We start from the raw sequence: 15,752 nt of genomic DNA, 5'->3' as shown, positions 1-15,752 counted from the left end.
GCTTCCTTCCCCAGCCCTGAAGTAGAGCTTTCTGTAGCTCAAAAGCTTGTACCTTCCACGAACAGAAGTTAGACCAATAAAAGATATTCCCTCACCTACCTTATCTCTATTCTATTCAGGTTCTTGTACCAGCTCAGCCCTCTGGTAAATGACATCAATAGAGTTGCACCTGCTCTCACCAAGATCACACTTGGTCTTTTAGGATGTATTTATCCCGAGCATAAATCCACTTGAGTAAGCAGAGTTACACCAGAGATAAATTTAGTCCATTGTGTATTAACAAATCCCAGGCAAATGCTCTTGCCACAACATATTTTCACCAAGTATGTTAGAACGCAGTGGATCTGGTATCTTGAAATTGAGGAGACTGCTAATATCAGCATAGCCAGCAGAAGGCAGGACAGCCTAGGGGGATACCATTAGACCCACTAAAGGAGCACAAGCAACAGTTGTTCTCAATTTCCAGAAGGGACAATAACAAAAGGCAATAATTGTTAATAGTTCAGTCAGAGGATGTCTGGGCCTCCCATTAATCCACTGGCATTATGCAAGTTAAGGGCCACATTGTAACAGCTTTTGGCCCCTCTACAGCAGCCTGCTGGGATGGACCAGGGCTCGTTGGGGAGTATGCTGGACCCGGTGGCGGGCTGGTGTGGCTCCACTCTACTTCCAATGCAGAGCTGAGTTTTATAGGCACAGTACAGCCCTAAACTATTTTTGATTCTCCCTGTATATATATTCAATAGCATGAGCCAGGCTGTTGAATAAAATGCCCATCATAGACCTGAGATATGAAATCTGGATCCAGATCTGAACTCCCCCTATGTTTTGATTCAGGGTTCCTGTTTGGCCCATCTCTCCTGTAAGGAGGTCTCCCGTAGAAATGTCTTGACAGCTGGATGCTGAGATTTCAGTAAACTCCCCAAACACGGCTCGGGGTGGCCCATATCAGGGATATTTGAGGGAACAGTCTTGCTCAGATGGGTTATTCAGATTTAGTTCTTTCTTCGGATTTAACACTTCTTACCTTTCTTCTCACATTAAAAACTCAGCCAACCTTTTCCCAGACTCACCTGGCTATAGTGGAACCTGATTCTGTCTGGAGCTACTCCTGATTTACTCCAGAATAAGCCCACACTCAGGCCCAATACTTACTGATACTCCATTTCCCTCTGTCTAGGATTTTTCTGACATGGCTTAACCTTCCTATCCCAGCATAAATTATGTTCAGCCAAAACAAAGAGAGCATAAATGACATTCCATCCCATTCTTGCTGGGGCTCTTACCTGTTATGAGAGTGGATACTGCAGGCACAAACCTCTTGTGTAATTTTGTCATCCGTGCTTGGGTGTATTTAGAACTTCCTCTCATGCTTGCATTTGGCCTCATTGCTGCCCATCTTTAGTGAGGAGTTAAAAATAGTTCAATGAAGTAGATTTGGCAGAAGTGGTGTCGTAATATGTTTTCGACCTTCAGCATTTTTGGCCTCTAGTGAACTCTGCAATTCAAAAACAAATTCATTTGTTTGTGTGAGCTGAATTAGGTATGACTGGCTCATGTATTGGAGCTATTCATTCATACATTCACCCTGTAATAACCATTTTAGTGGCCAATTGCAGACTGTCACTGCTGCTCTGTAATTCTCAATTTAGCTCAGTTTTATCCATAATCTGCACAATTTGCAATGAACTCTGCGCTGCAATAATTTCTCTTTGCTCACTTTTTCAGCTCTCAGTGGAAGTTACCTAAGTGCCTTTTGAGGATCTGGACCTTAATCCTTAATGCACTCAAGACAACAGGCTTAATTATTCCATACTGGTTCCTCTGTGCCCTCAGCTTAACACCCCAGTGTAGTCTGCTTTCCCTTGCTGGTTCTTGGCCCAGTGCACCAGTTGGGGAGGTAGGTCATATTGGCAGCCTAATCGAAGGGGAGAGATGTTTTATTCAACAGGAAGGCAGGGAGCTAGTACCAATCCTCTCAGTCTCCCAGCAGCAAGAAACTACTTCTCCCCAGCCCTGTACTCTCCAACTCATGAGAAAAATCCTTGGAAATTAGCCAGATATTAAATGCAGAAGAATTAAAGTAAATTATGTCTGTCCAGCCAAATTTAGAGAGACAAGGTGGGTGAGGTAATATCTTTTACTGGATCTTTATTTCACTGAGAAAAGTTGGTCCAATAAAAGATATTACCTCATCCACCTTGTCTTTCTAACATCCTGGGACCAACACAGCTACAACAACACTGCATACAGCCAAATTTAGTTAATTTTAAAACACAACAGTATTTCATGTATTTTTGCCAGGAGAATCTGGTATTCGCCCAGACAGCTGACAAAAAGGAAACTGCAGGGGAAAAATGTTGAGGGCTATGAACGTGCACTACAAGCTTATTTTTTTTAAAACAGACACCAGGAAAGCTACTGAGGGCCGGGTTCAACACCTCAGGGTAGTAGGGTAGGGAGCCTTTCATCTTTAGGCTGCTCATCTGATGGCAGCCCAAGTTGATGAAAGCCAGGAATTGTTACCGTGTGCTTGGCATTTTGGTAGTCTATGAATAGATGAGGGTTAGTCCAGTTCCACCCTTCTACACTCAGGGTATGTCTACACTACAATTAGACACCCTTGGCTGGCCCATGCCAGTTGACTCGGGCTCACGGGGCTTGGGCTAAGGGCCTGTTTGATTGTGGTGTAGACGTTCAGGCTTGGGCTGGAACCCAGGCTGTAGGACCCTGCGAGGTTGGAGGGTCCCAGAGCTTGAGCTGTGGCCCAAATATCTACACTGCCCCATCCCTGAGAGCCCACGTCAGCTGGCATGGGCCATCCAAGGGTGTCTAATTGCAGTGTAGACGGACCCTACGTGGCAGTTGAAGCAGAGAGCAGTGACTGAATGAGCTGTGGTAACTGAGTGCTCCTCCCTCTCCAAAGGGTGGTCCTTTGTGCCTAGAGCCAAGACACTTAAAAGAGGAGTGATGTATGGGGAAAACATGCTGCTGTTTCCAGTGCTGCCCCTCTGCTGTAGAGAACCCAGAGAATTTCAGGCACGTTTTAGTTAAATACAAACAGACTGAACTTTCCAACATGGATTAATATTCACCAGAAAGGATAAGCAAAGATCAGAAAGAGAAAACAGTACAGATTCCGTATTAGAGTTGGGGGTCAAGCCTCAGATAGCGAATCCAGATCTGCACATTCCCAGAGCATTCAGATCCAGGGTTTTGGTTCAGCCCATTATAGAGATGGGACCAACTGGGAAGTTTGGATCTGGATCTAGATCCAACCTTCACCCAAGTTCAGCCAGGTCCGGATCTGGTGCTTTGATTTCAGGCACGTATCTATTCAGTATCTACCTGCCTGGTTTGGCTCATGTGCTTTTTTGCCACTGTTGGCTTTGGCAAAAAAGACAATATTCATTACCAATGCACAAGCAACAGAAGAGAAAGTCTTGACATTTTAAGACCTTTCAGAGAGTAAGCCGTCTACCTGGAAAGAACAGCAGCTAACTACTGTTAGAAAAAGCACCGAAACTGGATTTAACCATTAGCAGGCCTGGCACTGGGATGAAGAACCTAGCAACTAGACTAAAACAGGCTCAGAAAACCTTTATGTGGGCTCTACCTGATAGACTCTCCCTGACCATGGATACACACTCTCCTCAAAACAAAACTAGCCTCACTTTTGGGGAATTTACCAATGCTGAACCCTAGAAACTCTAGAAAGGCTCTTCATCGATGTGATGATGAGCTTCACCAGCAAGTGAACCTACAATGCAGCACCCCAAAGTTGCTGCTCGGTGAGGTGCAAGGTGTTTTCCTCCTTTGTAGTTTCATTTTAAGGGGAGCATCAATTTAATCTTGACTCAGGGAAAACTCCCACTGACTTCAGTGGGAATGTTGCATGTATAAGGACCTCTAGACTGAGTCCTGTATGGCTGGGGTGGACTAAATACCTGATCTGCTGTTTTTTGGGGCCAAGCTGCCTTTTGGTTGCCGTGAAACACACTTTAAGTGGGCGCACAGGTGGTGTCAAATGTGGGGTGCTCTCTATACAGAAGTGAAGTAGTAACAGCGGTAGCAACCGAGTGTTCACACTGGCTCAATCATCATTGCAATGTAACTGAAAGCCCTCTAAAGCGGCAAAACTGAAATAAAGGGTTAAGCATTTTAAGAATACAGTATTAGAGGAACAGAATGTCAGCAACCCAAAGCCACCAGCATGATACAACAGCTGAAATATTGGACAAAGAAGCTGTTTATAACCCACTGAGTAACCTGGTGAAGCCACATTCCTCTACCCTTTCGGACATACATGGCAGCCAGCTGCACCCAGTGAGGCCCTGGAATTACATTTGAAATAGCTGTAAAATTCAGGCGTGGATCAGAATTCAAATTGTTCCATTCAAGGGACTTTGCGTTTGGCCTATGATAGAGGCTGCGGCAAGGGATAAAGTTTGGAGGTGGATTGGCAATACTCTAAAGCACTGAGTTTTCAGTGTAGGCTCGTCTCTGATCTGAAATAATTAAAGCCCTTGTATAAATGTGAATATTTAAGGGAGCTAACTGAAAAAAAGGATGAGTTTCTTTCCTAACGGACTTATCACAGGTTTTCAGTGGAGCTCTTCCATGCCTAGCCCGTTGCGATTAGGAGATAAGGTTACGCAGGCTATTCCTGTTCTGGCAGGGATTGAATGTCAGCTTTTGGGCAGGGGCTAGGTAAGCAGTATACTTGACTGAAGGCTTGTGATGTCACCGTTGCTGCAATCTGTGAAGACAGGTTTTTATTTTTCTCCTTAGGGTCGGCGTTTGGTTGAAATGTCGCACCATGATGCATCACTGTGGCATTTTGGCAGGGACTCTGTGTGTTACATTGCAGCCTGTAGTCATCAACCCAGCCTTGCCCTGGGGGGGTGGGTATCTTTTTATTTTTATGTGATGATTTTTCCATGTGGCACTTGCTGTATGATATTAGTCTGCAAAGAATCCCAAAATGTGCATCCACAGGGTGAATACTGGGCAAGGTTTATTTAAGGGAGTGCTTTGCTTGCACTTACTACTTCCCCAGAGCCTCTCATCAGAGGATTCCTAAGTTCTTTGCAAGTAGCAATTAATTCTCACACACCCGGGTGAAGCAGATCAGTCTCTAATGAACTGGCCATTGCTTGTGCAGACACCTGCACCGCAACCCTCCGTTGGGTGGGAGCAGAACTGCTCCCCCATGTGTCAGAGGTTTCCATTGCTTACAGCTAATGGCTGTTCTCTTTTGGCTCAAGTACCAGTGGCCTGTTTCTTTGGAGCAGGAGGATCAGAGTTCTTCCTGGCAACTGCAGGGATAATTCCACATGGCCATGCTATTCAGCATGGTGACCACTAGGAAGTCCTGTGTGGTCAGTCATTTATTACAGTATCATCATCTTCATTTTGCAGATTGGGAAACTGAGGCATGTGGGCCCAGCTCCTGAAAGCTGTTTAGGCACCTAGCCCCCATTGATTTTAGTGGGAGTCAGGCATCTAAATACCTTTTGAGGATCTGGGCCAAAGATGCTTCAGTGACTTGCTAAAGGTCACCCAGTGAGTCACTGCCAAGGGTTGAGACAAGAACCCAAAGTTTCTGTACATAGAAAATCACAGACACCTCTACTCTGGCGTGGGAAGTCTCAACCCAACAGTGGGAGAGCTGGGATGCTTGTTGGAATGAAGAGACCCCCCTGAACATAACGGGCCACAGCCTCAGCTCAATCAGAGCGCTGCTCACCGCAACAGAGAGTAGGGAATCAAAAGCCATCTTTGTGCTTCCCAATGCCTGGGCTGGCTGGGGACTGGGTCAGCCCACAGTGTAACTTAAAACTGCCTCAGAAGTGTTTTGAAGTAAGCTGGGATCAGATAATAACCACAGGGCATGGGGTGGGGTGTATTTCCTAGCTCTGACATCTCCAGCAATGACAGGCCGAGGCATGGCGGAAGGGTGGGTGCCACATAGACAGGATTCCATCGGCTCTGCAGAGAGAGAATTTCTGGGTGGAGATGACCATAAGGCGCAATATGTGAGCAGGCCTGTACCCTGTCCCGCCCCCTGTGGGGTCATTTTCAGTTATGCAAAGTGAGCACAAAGTGGTTGTCAATGGGAACCAATTGGATTTCTCCAATCTGGGGATGGGAGGGAGTTAGCATGTTGCACCGACATTGCTGAGGTATGTATGACTACACAAGGTGCAAGACCATGGAGAATCAGGTCTGAGGTATTTCAGTGATTCCCTCCAGACCAGAACAATGATTGTGAATGCAGAGATTGATCAGGGCGGCAACGGCGATGTAAGAACTAGCCCGGGCGCCTTCCAACTACCCAAGTATAGTGTGGTTGAATGTTGCAGTGGGAGATGATTTGGAAAAATCCTGGGCCAAATCCTCAACTGGTATAAATGGATGTAGCTCCATGTCAGCTGAAGATCTGCTCCAACAACAGTATCTTCGACAGCTTGCTCTGGACTGTAGCAGAGGCTCTTCTTGACTTCAAGCCAACTTCTCTTATCAGTTAAACTGGTATAAATCTAGAGTAACTATACTGACATTAGAAAAGTTATTTTGGATTTACATTAGTGTAACTGAGAGCAGAATTTGGCCCAGTGTGACTCAAACTACATTTACCTCCACGGCCAACTCCCGTGTGTTACTCATAAGAACGTGAGAACAGCCAGACTGGGTCAGACCAATGGTCCATCTAGCCTAATGTCCTGTTTCTGACCGTGGCCACTGCCAGGTGCTTCAGATGGAATGAATAGGACAGGGCAATTTTGAGTGATTCATCCCCTGTCGCCCAGTCCCAGCTTCTGGCAGTTGCAGGGTTAGGGACACCCGGAGCATGGGGTTGCATCCCTGCCCATCTTGGCTAATAGCCATTGATACACCCGTCTCCATAAACTTATCTAATTCCTTTTGAACCAGTTATTCTTGTGGTCTTCACAATATCTCTTGGCAACAAGTTCCACAGGTTGACTGTGCGTCCTGCTGCCTATTAATTCCATTGGGTGACCTCTTGTTCTTGTGTTATGTGAAGGGGACTGGCTAAGTAACTGTGATTGTAACATAGTAAAGTTCAACTTCCTTGTAGGGGGAACATAGCCACGATGTGGTGTTGTGACTAACATATCAAGCCGAGGGATTTTAAATCTGTCCAGTATTGCTAAACCCCAGAATTTTAAAATCATGAGTCAGACCCCCACCAAAATCATGAGCTTTAAAAAGAAATAATTAAATCATGCTTTTTGGTCACTCTTCTGATTTTTAACAACTCTCCTTACCAATCGTCTGTGACAATTTATGTTGCCAGTTCTTGCAGGTTTATAGTGAGTAAGGCGACTTTGCTCCCCCACGCAGGAGCACTTACTGAGAGCAGGGCACCATTACACTAGGGACTGGCCCCGCACATAATAAGAAACGGTTCCCGCCCTTCAGGGCAGGTCTACATCGCAAATGGGACTGAGCCTCCCAGCCTGGGTAGACAGACTTGTGGTAGCAGGGCTGGCCCTAGTGCACTGAAGATAGCTGTGTGGACATTGGGCACTGGCAGAGGCTAAGGCTAGCCACCGAGCTCAAGTCCACCCTACCCCTGGGATCCAAGCTCCAGTGGCTAGCTGAGTCTCTGCCACTGCTGTAACAGCCACACAGCTCTTTTTAACGCAGTAGCTTAAACCCCACTACCACAAGCCTGTCTGCACAGGTGGGGACACTTGCTTCCAGCTGCAGTGTAGACACACCCTAAGAGCTTAGTGCAAAGCCTGGGAGGGGCGGGGGGAAGTTTGTGATATGGGATCTGCAGCTGGGATTTACTAAACTACTGTTATATAGGGGCCACCAAACCTCCATTAGATGGGAATGGCTTTTGATCCCTGCTGAGCTGGGCAGGCTCCGAACAGGTGATCTACGGGTGCAAGCGTTCAGTACTCATTAATAACTCAATAATAAGCTGACACTGTTGGGACTGAGGCTGCTTTCTGGAAAGAAAGGTTTATTACATCAAGTTCTGACCATTGGAGCTGACACCCCCAGGGCGTGCCATTCTCTGCCCCGACAGACAAAAATCTCACACGCTGTTCTTAGGGCTTCTCTGCACTCGAAAGTTAGCATGGATTAAGGGGGCAAGTGCATGCTAAGTCTGCCACACTCTATTCAGAAAGGGACCGCTCCTGAGCGTCAAATGCAAATAATAAAAATGCGACAGTAAAACAAACTGTTAGCACAAGATCCAAACCCACTTTTCTAAATACAAAAGCTTCCCAGTCACTGTACAGACCTCATCTGCTTCAACTACAGCAGTGACTACTGTGTTATTCTCTGCCTGGATGGGCCCATACAGGGAGATGCAACACATGCATTGCCAGTGGGTTACACAAGTATTTGTGAGACATAAGTAAAACACTGGGCATTGGGATTTTTGGTTTCTATTCCTGGCTCTTGGAGTAGAATGTGGTCTAGTGGTTGTAGTAGCATGAGTTATACACACACCTAATCTGTCTGACATGCTCCTTTTGAAAGACTGCAAAGTGGATGAGAGTTAGATCTGTTTTATTAAAAACATGGTTTCAACTCCCAGCTCTGCCCGAAGTGATCTTGTGCACGTCCTCCTTTGTCTCAGCTGTGAATCTGCTGTATAAATTCCCCTCAAAATATAAAATGTTGACTAATAATACGGGCCCAGAAATATTGACAGCGGTCAGAAGAAAAGTTAGCACTGGAAGTCATGGCTGGAGATCGGTGCATGCTCTGTAGCCCACAGGGCATTGTGATGGGAAGTGCTGCACCCTGGTTTCGTTTCCCAAAATGCACGTGAAGGCTGCAGCTTTTCACATCATCACAAGACTGCCACCAGCAGTGGCCAAAGTCCCATTACTCAGGATAAATTCAAGAGAGATGGCAACACTGCTTATGAGGAAGTTTGAGTGTGACGTGAAAGATAAGCATAATTCTCATTGTGTGTGTTATATGTCTCCTGTGGCACCTGATCCACAGAGGAGGTGGGTCTATACAGCCCCATGCTATTGAGCCAGGCTATTTAGCCCAAGTGGTAGAGGTTGGTGCCACATTGTATTTAGCACCCCCTGAATGTCCCTCAATGAAGGAAATCCTAGCAAGTGGCCTGTTTCGTTCGGAAGGAGGAAAAGATTTGCTTGCAACACAATGCATGTTACAGGGAAAGCTTTTTTGCTCCTTCTGTTTATGCCAGCCCAGAACCGGTGCCCTGCCCATCGCCTTTGAAGCAAGTAAGATCCTATGAAGTGCAAAAATGAAGTGGCAAAACCAGTGTGGGGAACATGGCAAGGTACAGAGCAGAAAGGCAGAGAGCAGAGCATCAGGGTCCTACAGAACCACAGGACAGGGGCTGTGTGCACTGCTCTGTGACTGACACAAGCAAATGATATTTAAGCATTAGAGACTGAAGAGCAGGGCATTTCTTGCTATTAAATAACTAACTGGAGGAGGGGTATGCCATGGTGGATCTCTGCAGTGGCATAGGGTAATGGAGAGCCACTGAGTTCCATGTGATCCCTAGGATCAGAGTTAACAGCACAGATTAGAAATCCAAAGGCCAGTATTATCTTGTATAGAGAAATCCTTTTGGCTCTGCAGGGGGATGATCCCACAGAGACCAGGATTCGTAGATTCCCAGGCCAGGAGGGGCCACTGGGATCATCTAGTCTGACCTCCTGTATAACCCAGACTAGAGAACTGCCCCCCAATAATTCCTAGAACAGGAAAAAAATCCAACTATGATTTACAAATTGTCCATGATTGAGAATCCACCACCACCCTGGGTAAGTTGAGGATTCCCCTCAGTTCTGTCCCTCTCTGAAACAGCAGATTCATGCTCCACCCTCAAGCCTGTGGAAGAGCTTCCCCAGAGTCAGATGCGTGGGTTCAAACCTCCTTTCTAGTGACAAAATTTAGGCTGAAGAAGCAGGTTTTCATCTCCTGTCTTCCCCTCTTCCGTAAAAGGAAAAGGATGAAATTTCCCAGAGAAAGAACGGAGGAAAGCAAAAGATCCCAGAGCAGAGTGCTAGCATGGTCTGCAGTAGGTCAAAAGACACAAAACCCACAGCAGAAGGCGCTGGAGCTAGACACGAGTGGAAAACAAGTTCCCACGGAGAGGGAAGTGACAAAAGAAAGAAATAGGGCTTGGAAGCAAAGGTAGATAGAGGCCAAGAAGCAGAGATAGAGAAGGCCCTGGAAGGAGAGACTCAGACAGGCATAGTGGCAGCTGCAGTCATGGGGAGACTGCAATGCTATTGAACTCTGGAAAATGAGAAGCAGAGGACGGGGACCCTGTGGCACTTTCCCCTGTCGCTTACACAAGAGTATCTGCAGCAATCATCTGACCTTGGTAGATTTATCCATCCTGGGCGGGGAATATAAGACTGACATCCACCTGAGCCTGACCGCATACACCTCCGCCCTCTCCTCCTTCAAGTCCATCCTTAGGTCACTGAAGTGTCTGAACTCCAGTCCACCCCGGAAGGAAGTTCAGACCCACCCACGCACAAACACACCCTGAGGAACTAACAAGATGCAGTGGCGTCAGTCGAGGGAAGCACTGGGGAGGGTGAATGTGGCCCCCCTTGAGGTTTTTGCTCTTGCTCAAAGTTTCGTAGGCCATGGAGTTAGGGCCCAACCACCATTGCCCGACCGCTGTTAAGCTGTGGTCCTGTACTAAATCAGTACAACTGCTGCCCAAGCAGGCCAGAGCATCACTCCTGCTGTGGTGGTCACAACGCTACTGAATTTTGGCCCAGCCACCACTCTGTCCAGACCAAATTGCCCAATGGTGTGCGGCCTGGGGAGTCTGTTCCAGTATGTCAGAATACGGGGGCATCTTCTGAGAACTTGACTCCCGGCCACCCCGGCTCATGACTGTGTGGTAAGAGAGAGAGGAGACTGCCTAGTCAAGAAAGACCCAGGGTCCCTGCGGGGGGCAAGCAGGAACTAGAACAGCGTCTGTGCTGGTGGGGGTTGGGACCAGAATTTGCTACCCTCACTCAGAAATATCTGAATTGGCACCATTGACCAGACATGTGCTGCAATCACTTGGTTTTTGCTGGCTCCCCCTCTTTGTCCCTACTTTGCACTTTTTGATTGTTGAAGTAGGGTACTTTATTGCCCTTATTTTTCTTGGGGAGAGGAAAAATCATATTTCTGGATCCTCTAAGGTGTTGAGTGCAGCCAATACATTTCTAAGTACATTTAGCTCCTACTGCAGGGCTGTGTCTAGTATTTCCAAGGAAACATTTTGGATGAGTCTAGGATGATTTGTGAACCATACAGAACTTTCTAAAGATCCTGTGAAATCCAGAACATCGCAGGGTTTATTAAACCAAACTCCTTCACACACAAAATGGACATCAAGGTTTGACGCTTGAGTTTCAGTTTTTATCGAAAACAGTGTAACACTTTTACTTATTGAGGACCCGTTCCTGATCCTCCATCACTGAATGCAATTCAGAGGCTTCATACAAAATGCATCCTGGAAAAACATACCCTATCTGCAAATAGGAAGTCTGGCTTGTCAGACAGGTGTGAGTGATGCATCAGAAAATGTCTCAGCAGCACGATCATAAACCATCGAACATCCTTCTTAAACAGGCACCAGGCGCAGCACTTCCAGGCCACGTCCTACACACCAGGTCAGATTCTAGCTTGACCTGCATCCCCTGCAACTTCATTGGGCTCAGGGGAATATAAATCCGTGGAGAATTAGGCCATAAGCAGATAAAAACCAAGAACCAGTTTCCCCAAATCCTGCCCCTCTTTATGCACTTACGGGATAGAGACTCAGTTATTACTCAAACCCAGGGTAAGGCCTGACAGAAACTGAGGGCCAAATTCTTCCTTTATTGTAGATTCACACCTGTGTAATTTCATCAACTCCACTGGAGTTATGGCAGAGTCACAGCAAGGTACGTGGGAGCAGAATTTGAGCCTGAGTAGAGGCCTTGGGATTTGAGTCATTACTAATAACCAGTGTCAGAAAAAAGCAACTAAACTTTAGGCCTTTTACGGTTAGTCTGGATCCAACTCACTATTTCTTGTTCTCCAGTGATTCTGCATTTCCATGCACCCCATGCTCAGCGCTAGTTAACACCAGTACAGACATAATCATAGAACTTAAGGCCAGACGGGACAATCATATCATCCAGTCTGACCTCCTGTCTATCACAGGCCACCGACACCACCCTGCACCCACACACTAGCCCAACAACTGAGATTAGACCGAGAGCTGAGCTGAGAGCTGGCAGGGCAAACAGCTCAGACCCGATAGGGATACATGGCTGGGAGATTCAATTTCCAAGGTTTCTTGCGCATGCTGCAGGAATACAGCTATTTCATACTGACTCCCTGCTGTAGCCATCAAAGCTCAGTAGATTAGTCCCTGTCACAAGTGTTTTGCCAACCAAGTGGGGGGAGGGTGGGGAAGGAACTAAAGCTTCATATACATGCCAGTGTGTGTGATCCAAAATACAAAGGAATCAATTTGACATAATAATATCTTCCCTATGATTATATCCTGCTTCTCAGAATTTGTCCCCTGCCTCTTCTGTAATCATATGAAATGAGTACAGAACCAGTCTAGTGGAGGACAGGGCCCCATCTGCCTACATAGCACTGGAGATGTGTGTGGAACAGGTGCTCATCCATGAAATAACCTTCAGAGGACAGAACACAGGGCCTTTTCTCTTTCTCTCTCTCTTTTATTGTCTCTTTCTTGAGGGATCTGTGATCTTGGATTCTCTTCCTCTTAATGAGCAACCCACTGGCGGCCCACTTCTGTATGACCTGTTTCCTCTTTGGCTGCGTTTGACGTGGGCCTCTTTCTGGGTGATGGTTGATGGGCTCCTAGGATTTACTGTTCCGCTTTGGGAACCAGATTTGATTATTTGTTCTCAGCACTGTTGTGCCTATGTCCTAGTTTCTGTGCTCTGTTTTAAGGCAGCGCTCTGAGACCTTGACAGTCGGTTGCTTATGATTATAGAGATTTATTATAACAACAAAGAAAAATGACAAGCATCTAGTTCTATCCAGAATCTAGTCCTGCTCATAGATGAGTTTGTTGTCACCCATCCTGTATACCGCATAACTCGCTGTCGCCTCGGTAAGGCCAATTCCTTCTCTGTGCATCCGTTGCCACAGCAGGTGTTTTGCTCACTGGAGAGGTTCCAGAAATCCAGGGTCAAACGTGGACTTTTGGAGCTCCCCAGCAAGACATTAATGTAAGATACTCATTCTCTCATTTTATCCTCCTTCCCTATTTCCCAGATCTCCTCACTCCTTGCTCTCCTACCTGCCTGGCTGAGAGGATGGAAAAGGCCTTAAACCAGGTTGTTTCCCAGAGGTGTGCTTGACTAACTGCTGGACACTGTGTGTTGCTAACAGCACCGCCCAGTGCAAACAGGCAGCAGCAGACTCCACGGTCCTGCTGAGCAGAGGGTCGCCCTCCAATCAGGACCCTTTTGGGCCCAGGAGTTGCTGGGCCCCAAAGGCCCACTCTACTACCTATGTGCACATCTCTACATGCAATTCAAAGGCACACTCAAGAACTCAGACCACGTAGATAAATGAAATTACTTCTCAATCCAACCGTTTTGTAGAAACATCCCATAAATCCTAAATCATTCCACAATGGCTCAAACAAAAGGATTGACAGATTTGCCCGGATAACAGTTACAGGAGCTGATCCATTCTCCACTAAAATCCCAAGCCTCCCCTAACAAAAATCAATAGCAAAACTCCCATTATTTTCCATAGGTGCAGGATCAGTTCTATGTTTTCCCTTGGCATGATGCAGTATACATATGTACGCTACTTTGTGTGGATGCTACATCATGTTGTGTGGCATTTCTTCCTAGATCGTGCATTGGAACACGATGTCTTGTACAGTGGGGAAAAAAACAAGGGCATGGCCCACAGCTGAAATATACCATGGCCAGGGCAAAGTGGGACATCAAAATGAGCTAATTTGGATGCAATCTAAAATAAAGCTGATACCAAAGCAGAACTGACTGTCAGGTATGGCAACCCATGTGTGATCCAACTAAAGCTGATGACAGAGGCAGAGCTGGAGAGGCAGGATCTACAGTAGCTGTGAACTGGCAGATTCTGCTCTTTGCTGACTCCACACATTAATTTGATGCATGGCCAGAGTTAATCTTGTTAAGCTTCTTTAGAGACTTTTCTAACAAATTAAAGGGCTTTTCCCCCCATCTAAGTGCAGAACATAAGATATGAAGTTTGCAAGCATTGTTCTGATCCAAATCTCTAGTACATTGTTCCAAATAGCTCCAGAAGTAACACTTGAGAGCACACACAAGGCAAGGAAAAGGACGGGGGGGAGGGGGTGATGTAAAGGAAGCGCTGCTGGGATGTAGCTAGGTGAGAGACTTGGAAATGAGTCTGCACCACCACCCGGCCTCTTCTATTTGTGGCTAGATTACTTGGATTCCATCACTGCATAATTTAGATTAATCACTCCCAATTAGTGCCTCTGCATACATCACTATTAGCAAGCCCAGGAGACAGGCAACAGGGAACTCAATTAAAGAAACACACCCCATGTCCAACCATGACCATGTGGGAGGACAGCAAGGGGATTCTGAGAGAAGGGGAAGCCATTATTCTAAGTCTAAGGGGAGAGGGCACCCTCTGATGATCTAACGAATGGATTCAAATGGATTCTGGAAGGAAGTAAAGATCTGAACCACTCACTTCATACAGGGCCAGAACTTTATGCAAGTGGCAATCACCCCCAAAACACATGGACACGCAAGCAGCGCACATGAACCTGACAAATGGCACAACACTCACCATCTGATCTCATCGTACCTAGATACAAATCCTGACAAATGTGCACCAAATCACACAGTTTGCACAAGCCAGTTCATGGCATACAACCAACTTGGGCCAAATGCAGATGGCACAACTTCACTGAAGTAAGTGGAGTTACAACCACTTGCCTCTGGGCAAAGTTTGTCCACCACCAGTGCACAGCTCACACACTCACACCCCAAGATACATGCTCTCGGTTACATATGCCATCTGTGTCTGGTAAATATTTCACACACCCGGATCCTGAAACACACACCACCTCACGGCGCAACACACAAACCCTGGAAACCCACAGCTTCCTCAAACACCTCTCACAATGGCATACATAGAGGACATGTAAGATACACAAAACTTCACGTGTCATCTTGCATGCGACACTCCACTGCATTATATGCAGAGAACAAAATCCTAAATAGATCAAAAAAACCCAGCAGCTGCATTTGCCTGATCAAGCAACTCCCAATGTATCAATAAACCTGTATAACGTGAACAAACAAAACTGCATTTCAGGCAAGTGGAATTTCTCTGGTTCTGGCTCTGATTTCTTTTTAATCTGCACCCTTGCTCAGCTCTGGTAACACCAGCACAGAAAATCAAATCCCGAGAGCAGACAAGGCAAACAGTTCAGAGCAATGGGTGGGAATGAAGGATTAAGGTAATCAATTTCTGGCTCACACTGCAGGGATATAGCTATTTCTTACCCACTCTCCTGCTGGTAATAGCTCACCTTAACTGATCACTCTCGTTATAGTGTGTATGGTAACACCCATTGTTCATGTTCTCTGTGTGTATATATACACACACCTTCCTACTGTATTTTCCACTGCATGCATCCGATGAAGTGGGTTTTAGCCCACGAAAGCTTATGCTGAAATAAATTTGTTAGTCTC

The 15,752-nt window shown here is 46.3% G+C and overlaps 1 protein-coding gene across 5 annotated transcripts in view; it reads right to left on the bottom strand.

Moving 5' to 3' along the window:
- Positions 1-15,752, bottom strand: part of C7H10orf71 (chromosome 7 C10orf71 homolog) — a 28,133-nt gene that overhangs the window by 10,401 nt on the left and 1,980 nt on the right. For 4 of the 5 annotated variants that reach the window (XM_005307325.5, XM_042856114.2, XM_005307324.5 and 1 more), the window contains exon 2: positions 1,287-1,498. The gene's annotated coding sequence lies outside the window, so the exon portion shown is untranslated. Of the gene's footprint in view, positions 1-1,155; positions 1,180-1,286; positions 1,499-15,752 lie in introns of those variants that run through there. The other variant, XM_065551621.1, reaches the window with a different exon arrangement.

Source organism: Chrysemys picta, chromosome 7, assembly GCF_011386835.1.
Source record: "Chrysemys picta bellii isolate R12L10 chromosome 7, ASM1138683v2, whole genome shotgun sequence".
NCBI lineage: Eukaryota > Metazoa > Chordata > Testudines > Emydidae > Chrysemys > Chrysemys picta.
Note: the sequence above shows the minus strand (reverse complement) of the source record. Positions and strands in the feature narration are given on the sequence as shown.